Below are 7,963 nucleotides of genomic sequence, written 5' to 3'. Positions count from 1 at the left end.
CGTGTCTTGACATCCAATGTATCCCTGCAAATTTTGGTGAAGATCTGAGTATGTAGTTTTTGACCTTATCTGGAACCTCCTATCTGAAAATTTGAAAATTCTTAAAAAATTCGTCCAAAATCTTGATGTCTCCAATCTCTTGTTTTGTACGTTTTTTCCACGTGTCTTGATATCCAATGTATCCCTGCAAAGTTTGGTGAAGATCTGAGTATGTCGTTTTTGACCTTATCTTGAACATCCTTTCTGAAAATTTGAAAATTGTTAAAAAATTCGTCCAAAATCTTGATGTCTCCAATCTCTTTTTTGTACGTTTTTTCCACGTGTCTTGACATCCAATGTATCCCTGCAAAGTTTGGTGAAGATCTGAGTATGTAGTTTTTGACCTTATCTGGAACCTCCCATCTGAAAATTTGAAAATTCTTAAAAAATTCGACCAAAATCTTGATGTCTCCAATCTTTTGTTTTGTACGTTTTTTCCACGTGTCTTGACACATAATGTATCCATGCAAAGTTTGGTGAAGATCTGAGTATGTAGTTTTTGACCTTATATGGAACCTCCTATCTGAAAATTTGAAAATTCTTAAAAAATTCGTCCAAAATCTTGATGTCTCCAATCTCTTGTTTTGTACGTTTTTTCCACGTGTCTTGACATCCAATGTATCCCTGCAAAGTTTGGTGAAGATCTGAGTATGTAGTTTTTGACCTTATCTGGAACCTCCCATCTGAAAATTTGAAAATTCCTAAAAAATCCGTGCAAAATCTTGATGACCCCAATCTCTTGTTTTGTACGTTTTTTCCACGTGTCTTGACATCCAATGTATCCATGCAAAGTTTGGTGAAGATCTGAGTATGTCGTTTTTGACCTTATCTGGAACATCCTTTCTGAAAATTTGAAAATTGTTAAAAAATTCGTCCAAAATCTTGATGTCTCCAATCTCTTTTTTGTACGTTTTTTCCACGTGTCTTGACATCCAATGTATCCCTGCAAAGTTTGGTGAAGATCTGAGTATGTAGTTTTTGACCTTATCTGGAACCTCCCATCTGAAAATTTGAAAATTCTTCAAAAATTCGTCGAAAATCTTGATGTCTCCAATCTCTTGTTTTGTACGTTTTTTCCACGTGTCTTGACATCCAATGTATCCCTGCAATGTTTGGTGGAGATCTGAGTATGTAGTTTTTGACCTTATCTGGGACCTCCTATCAGAAAATTTGAAAATTCTTCAAAAATTCGTCGAAAATCTTGATGTCTCCAATCTCTTGTTTTGTACGTTTTTTCCACGTGTCTCGACCTCCAATGTATCCCTGCAAAGTTTGGTGAAGATCTGAGTATGTCGTTTTTGACCTTATCTGGAACATCCTTTCTGAAAATTTGAAAATTCTTAAAAAATTCGTCGAAAATCTTGATGTCTCCAATCTCTTGTTTTGTACGTTTTTTCCACGTGTCTTGACATCCAATGTATCCCTGCAAAGTTTGGTGAAGATCTGAGTATGTAGTTTTTGACCTTATATGGAACTTCCTATCTGAAAATTTGAAAATTCTTAAAAAATTCGTCCAAAATCTTGATGTCTCCAATCTCTTGTTTTGTACGTTTTTTCCACGTGTCTCGACCTCCAATGGATCCCTGCAAAGTTTGGTGAAGATCTGAGTATGTCGTTTTTGACCTTATCTGGAACCTCCCATCTGAAAATTTGAAAATTCTTAAAAAATTCGTCGAAAATCTTGATGTCTCCGATCTCTTGTTTTGTACGTTTTTTCCACGTGTCTTGACATGCAAAGTATTCCTGCAAAGTTTGGTGAAGATCTGAGTATGTAGTTTTTGACCTCATCTGGAACCTCCTATCTGAAAATTTGAAAATTCTTAAAAAATTCGTCCAAAATCTTGATGTCTCCAATCTCTTGTTTTGTACGTTTTTTCCACGTGTCTTGACATCCAATGTATCCCTGCAAATTTTGGTGAAGATCTGAGTATGTAGTTTTTGACCTTATCTGGAACCTCCTATCTGAAAATTTGAAAATTCTTAAAAAATTCGTCCAAAATCTTGATGTCTCCAATCTCTTGTTTTGTACGTTTTTTCCACGTGTCTTGATATCCAATGTATCCCTGCAAAGTTTGGTGAAGATCTGAGTATGTCGTTTTTGACCTTATCTGGAACATCCTTTCTGAAAATTTGAAAATTGTTAAAAAATTCGTCCAAAATCTTGATGTCTCCTATCTCTTGTTTTGTACGTTTTTTCCACGTGTCTTGACATCCAATGTATCCCTGCAAAGTTTGGTGAAGATCTGAGTATGTAGTTTTTGACCTTATCTGGAACCTCCCATCTGAAAATTTGAAAATTCTTAAAAAATTCGACCAAAATCTTGATGTCTCCAATCTCTTGTTTTGTACGTTTTTTCCACGTGTCTTGACACATAATGTATCCATGCAAAGTTTGGTGAAGATCTGAGTATGTAGTTTTTGACCTTATATGGAACCTCCTATCTGAAAATTTGAAAATTCTTAAAAAATTCGTCCAAAATCTTGATGTCTCCAATCTCTTGTTTTGTACGTTTTTTCCACGTGTCTTGACATCCAATGTATCCCTGCAAAGTTTGGTGAAGATCTGAGTATGTAGTTTTTGACCTTATCTGGAACCTCCCATCTGAAAATTTGAAAATTCCTAAAAAATCCGTCCAAAATCTTGATGACCACAATCTCTTGTTTTGTACGTTTTTTCCACGTGTCTTGACATTCAATGTATCCCTGCAAAGTTTGGTGAAGATCTGAGTATGTAGTTTTTGACCTTATATGGAACCTCCTTTCTGAAAATTTGAAAATTCTTAAAAAATTCGTCCAAAATCTTGAAGACCCCAATCTCTTGTTTTGTACGTTTTTTCCACGTGTCTTGACATCCAATGTATCCCTGCAAAGTTTGGTGAAGATCAGAGTATGTAGTTTTTGACCTTATATGGAACCTCCTTTCTGAAAATTTGAGAATTCTTAAAAAATTCGTCCAAAATCTTGATGTCTCCAATCTCTTGTTTTGTACGTTTTTTCCACGTGTCTTGACATCCAATGTATCCATGCAAAGTTTGGTGAAGATCTGAGTATGTCGTTTTTGACCTTATCTGGAACCTCCCATCCGAAAATTTGAAAATTCTTAAAAAATTCGTCGAAAATCTTGATGTCTCCAATCTCTTGTTTTGTACGTTTTTTCCACGTGTCTTGACATGCAAAGTATCCCTGCAACGTTTGGTGAAGATCTGAGTATGTAGTTTTTGACCTTATCTGGAACCTCCTATCTGAAAATTTGAAAATTCTTCAAAAATTCGTCGAAAATCTTGATGTCTCCAATCTCTTGCTTTGTACGTTTTTTCCACGTGTCTTGACATCCAATGTATCCCTGCAATGTTTGGTGGAGATCTGAGTATGTAGTTTTTGACCTTATCTGGAACCTCCTATCTGAAAATTTGAAAATTCTTAAAAAATTCGTCCAAAATCTTGATGTCTCCAATCTCTTGTTTTGTACGTTTTTTCCACGTGTCTTGATATCCAATGTATCCCTGCAAAGTTTGGTGAAGATCTGAGTATGTCGTTTTTGACCTTATCTGGAACATCCTTTCTGAAAATTTGAAAATTGTTAAAAAATTCGTCCAAAATCTTGATGTCTCCTATCTCTTGTTTTGTACGTTTTTTCCACGTGTCTTGACATCCAATGTATCCCTGCAAAGTTTGGTGAAGATCTGAGTATGTAGTTTTTGACCTTATCTGGAACCTCCCATCTGAAAATTTGAAAATTCTTAAAAAATTCGACCAAAATCTTGATGTCTCCAATCTCTTGTTTTGTACGTTTTTTCCACGTGTCTTGACACATAATGTATCCATGCAAAGTTTGGTGAAGATCTGAGTATGTAGTTTTTGACCTTATATGGAACCTCCTATCTGAAAATTTGAAAATTCTTAAAAAATTCGTCCAAAATCTTGATGTCTCCAATCTCTTGTTTTGTACGTTTTTTCCACGTGTCTTGACATCCAATGTATCCCTGCAAAGTTTGGTGAAGATCTGAGTATGTAGTTTTTGACCTTATCTGGAACCTCCCATCTGAAAATTTGAAAATTCCTAAAAAATCCGTCCAAAATCTTGATGACCACAATCTCTTGTTTTGTACGTTTTTTCCACGTGTCTTGACATTCAATGTATCCCTGCAAAGTTTGGTGAAGATCTGAGTATGTAGTTTTTGACCTTATATGGAACCTCCTTTCTGAAAATTTGAAAATTCTTAAAAAATTCGTCCAAAATCTTGAAGACCCCAATCTCTTGTTTTGTACGTTTTTTCCACGTGTCTTGACATCCAATGTATCCCTGCAAAGTTTGGTGAAGATCAGAGTATGTAGTTTTTGACCTTATATGGAACCTCCTTTCTGAAAATTTGAGAATTCTTAAAAAATTCGTCCAAAATCTTGATGTCTCCAATCTCTTGTTTTGTACGTTTTTTCCACGTGTCTTGACATCCAATGTATCCATGCAAAGTTTGGTGAAGATCTGAGTATGTAGTTTTTGACCTTATCTGGAACCTCCCATCCGAAAATTTGAAAATTCTTAAAAAATTCGTCGAAAATCTTGATGTCTCCAATCTCTTGTTTTGTACGTTTTTTCCACGTGTCTTGACATCCAATGTATCCCTGCAACGTTTGGTGGAGATCTGAGTATGTAGTTTTTGACCTTATCTGGGACCTCCTATCAGAAAATTTGAAAATTCTTCAAAAATTCGTCGAAAATCTTGATGTCTCCAATCTCTTGTTTTGTACGTTTTTTCCACGTGTCTCGACCTCCAATGTATCCCTGCAAAGTTTGGTGAAGATCTGAGTATGTCGTTTTTGACCTTATCTGGAACATCCTTTCTGAAAATTTGAAAATTCTTAAAAAATTCTTCGAAAATCTTGATGTCTCCAATCTCTTGTTTTGTACGTTTTTTCCACGTGTCTTGACATCCAATGTATCCCTGCAAAGTTTGGTGAAGATCTGAGTATGTAGTTTTTGACCTTATATGGAACTTCCTATCTGAAAATTTGAAAATTCTTAAAAAATTCGTCCAAAATCTTGATGTCTCCAATCTCTTGTTTTGTACGTTTTTTCCACGTGTCTCGACCTCCAATGGATCCCTGCAAAGTTTGGTGAAGATCTGAGTATGTCGTTTTTGACCTTATCTGGAACCTCCCATCTGAAAATTTGAAAATTCTTAAAAAATTCGTCGAAAATCTTGATGTCTCCGATCTCTTGTTTTGTACGTTTTTTCCACGTGTCTTGACATGCAAAGTATTCCTGCAAAGTTTGGTGAAGATCTGAGTATGTAGTTTTTGACCTCATCTGGAACCTCCTATCTGAAAATTTGAAAATTCTTAAAAAATTCGTCCAAAATCTTGATGTCTCCAATCTCTTGTTTTGTACGTTTTTTCCACGTGTCTTGACATCCAATGTATCCCTGCAAATTTTGGTGAAGATCTGAGTATGTAGTTTTTGACCTTATCTGGAACCTCCTATCTGAAAATTTGAAAATTCTTAAAAAATTCGTCCAAAATCTTGATGTCTCCAATCTCTTGTTTTGTACGTTTTTTCCACGTGTCTTGATATCCAATGTATCCCTGCAAAGTTTGGTGAAGATCTGAGTATGTCGTTTTTGACCTTATCTGGAACATCCTTTCTGAAAATTTGAAAATTGTTAAAAAATTCGTCCAAAATCTTGATGTCTCCTATCTCTTGTTTTGTACGTTTTTTCCACGTGTCTTGACATCCAATGTATCCCTGCAAAGTTTGGTGAAGATCTGAGTATGTAGTTTTTGACCTTATCTGGAACCTCCCATCTGAAAATTTGAAAATTCTTAAAAAATTCGACCAAAATCTTGATGTCTCCAATCTCTTGTTTTGTACGTTTTTTCCACGTGTCTTGACACATAATGTATCCATGCAAAGTTTGGTGAAGATCTGAGTATGTAGTTTTTGACCTTATATGGAACCTCCTATCTGAAAATTTGAAAATTCTTAAAAAATTCGTCCAAAATCTTGATGTCTCCAATCTCTTGTTTTGTACGTTTTTTCCACGTGTCTTGACATCCAATGTATCCCTGCAAAGTTTGGTGAAGATCTGAGTATGTAGTTTTTGACCTTATCTGGAACCTCCCATCTGAAAATTTGAAAATTCCTAAAAAATCCGTCCAAAATCTTGATGACCACAATCTCTTGTTTTGTACGTTTTTTCCACGTGTCTTGACATTCAATGTATCCCTGCAAAGTTTGGTGAAGATCTGAGTATGTAGTTTTTGACCTTATATGGAACCTCCTTTCTGAAAATTTGAAAATTCTTAAAAAATTCGTCCAAAATCTTGAAGACCCCAATCTCTTGTTTTGTACGTTTTTTCCACGTGTCTTGACATCCAATGTATCCCTGCAAAGTTTGGTGAAGATCAGAGTATGTAGTTTTTGACCTTATATGGAACCTCCTTTCTGAAAATTTGAGAATTCTTAAAAAATTCGTCCAAAATCTTGATGTCTCCAATCTCTTGTTTTGTACGTTTTTTCCACGTGTCTTGACATCCAATGTATCCATGCAAAGTTTGGTGAAGATCTGAGTATGTCGTTTTTGACCTTATCTGGAACCTCCCATCCGAAAATTTGAAAATTCTTAAAAAATTCGTCGAAAATCTTGATGTCTCCAATCTCTTGTTTTGTACGTTTTTTCCACGTGTCTTGACATGCAAAGTATCCCTGCAACGTTTGGTGAAGATCTGAGTATGTAGTTTTTGACCTTATCTGGAACCTCCTATCTGAAAATTTGAAAATTCTTCAAAAATTCGTCGAAAATCTTGATGTCTCCAATCTCTTGCTTTGTACGTTTTTTCCACGTGTCTTGACATCCAATGTATCCCTGCAATGTTTGGTGGAGATCTGAGTATGTAGTTTTTGACCTTATCTGGAACCTCCTATCTGAAAATTTGAAAATTCTTAAAAAATTCGTCCAAAATCTTGATGTCTCCAATCTCTTGTTTTGTACGTTTTTTCCACGTGTCTCGACCTCCAATGTATCCCTGCAAAGTTAGTGAAGATCTGAGTATGTCGTTTTTGATCTTATCTGGAACATCCTTTCTGAAAATTTGAAAATTCTTAAAAAATTCTTCGAAAATCTTGATGTCTCCAATCTCTTGTTTTGTACGTTTTTTCCACGTTTCTTGACATCCAATGTATCCCTGCAAAGTTTGGTGAAGATCTGAGTATGTAGTTTTTGACCTTATATGGAACCTCCTTTCTGAAAACTTGAAAATTCTCAAAAAATTCGTCCATAATCTTGATGTCTCCAATCTCTTGTTTTGTACGTTTTTTCCACGTGTCTTGACATCCAATGTATCCCTGCAAAGTTTGGTGAAGATCTGAGCATGTAGTTTTTGACCTTATATGGAACCTCCTATCTGAAAATTTGAAAATTCTTAAAAAATTCGTCCAAAATCTTGATGTCACCAATCCTATGTTTTGTATGTTTTTTCCACGTGTCTTGACATCCAATGTATCCATGCAAAGTTTGGTGAAGATCTGAGTATGTCGTTTTTGACCTTATCTGGAACCTCCCATCTGAAAATTTGAAAATTCTTAAAAAATTCGTCGAAAATCTTGATGTCTCCAATCTCTTGTTTTGTACGTTTTTTCCACGTGTCTTGACATGCAAAGTATTCCTGCAAAGTTTGGTGAAGATCTGAGTATGTAGTTTTTGACCTCATCTGGAACCTCCTATCTGAAAATTTGAAAATTCTTAAAAAATTCGTCCAAAATTTTGATGTCTCCAATCTCTTGTTTTGTACGTTTTTTCCACGTGTCTTGACATCCAATGTATCCCTGCAATGTTTGGTGAAGATCTGAGTATGTAGTTTTTGACCTTATCTGGAACCTCCCATCTGAAAATTTGAAAATTCCTAAAAAATCCGTCCAAAATCTTGA

The sequence above is a fragment of the Lepisma saccharinum genome, unplaced genomic scaffold (genome assembly GCF_977018435.1).
Source record: "Lepisma saccharinum unplaced genomic scaffold, izLepSacc3.1 HAP1_SCAFFOLD_43, whole genome shotgun sequence".
NCBI lineage: Eukaryota > Metazoa > Arthropoda > Insecta > Zygentoma > Lepismatidae > Lepisma > Lepisma saccharinum.
The sequence above is the reverse complement of the archived record's forward strand: the minus strand, read 5'-3'. Positions refer to the sequence as shown.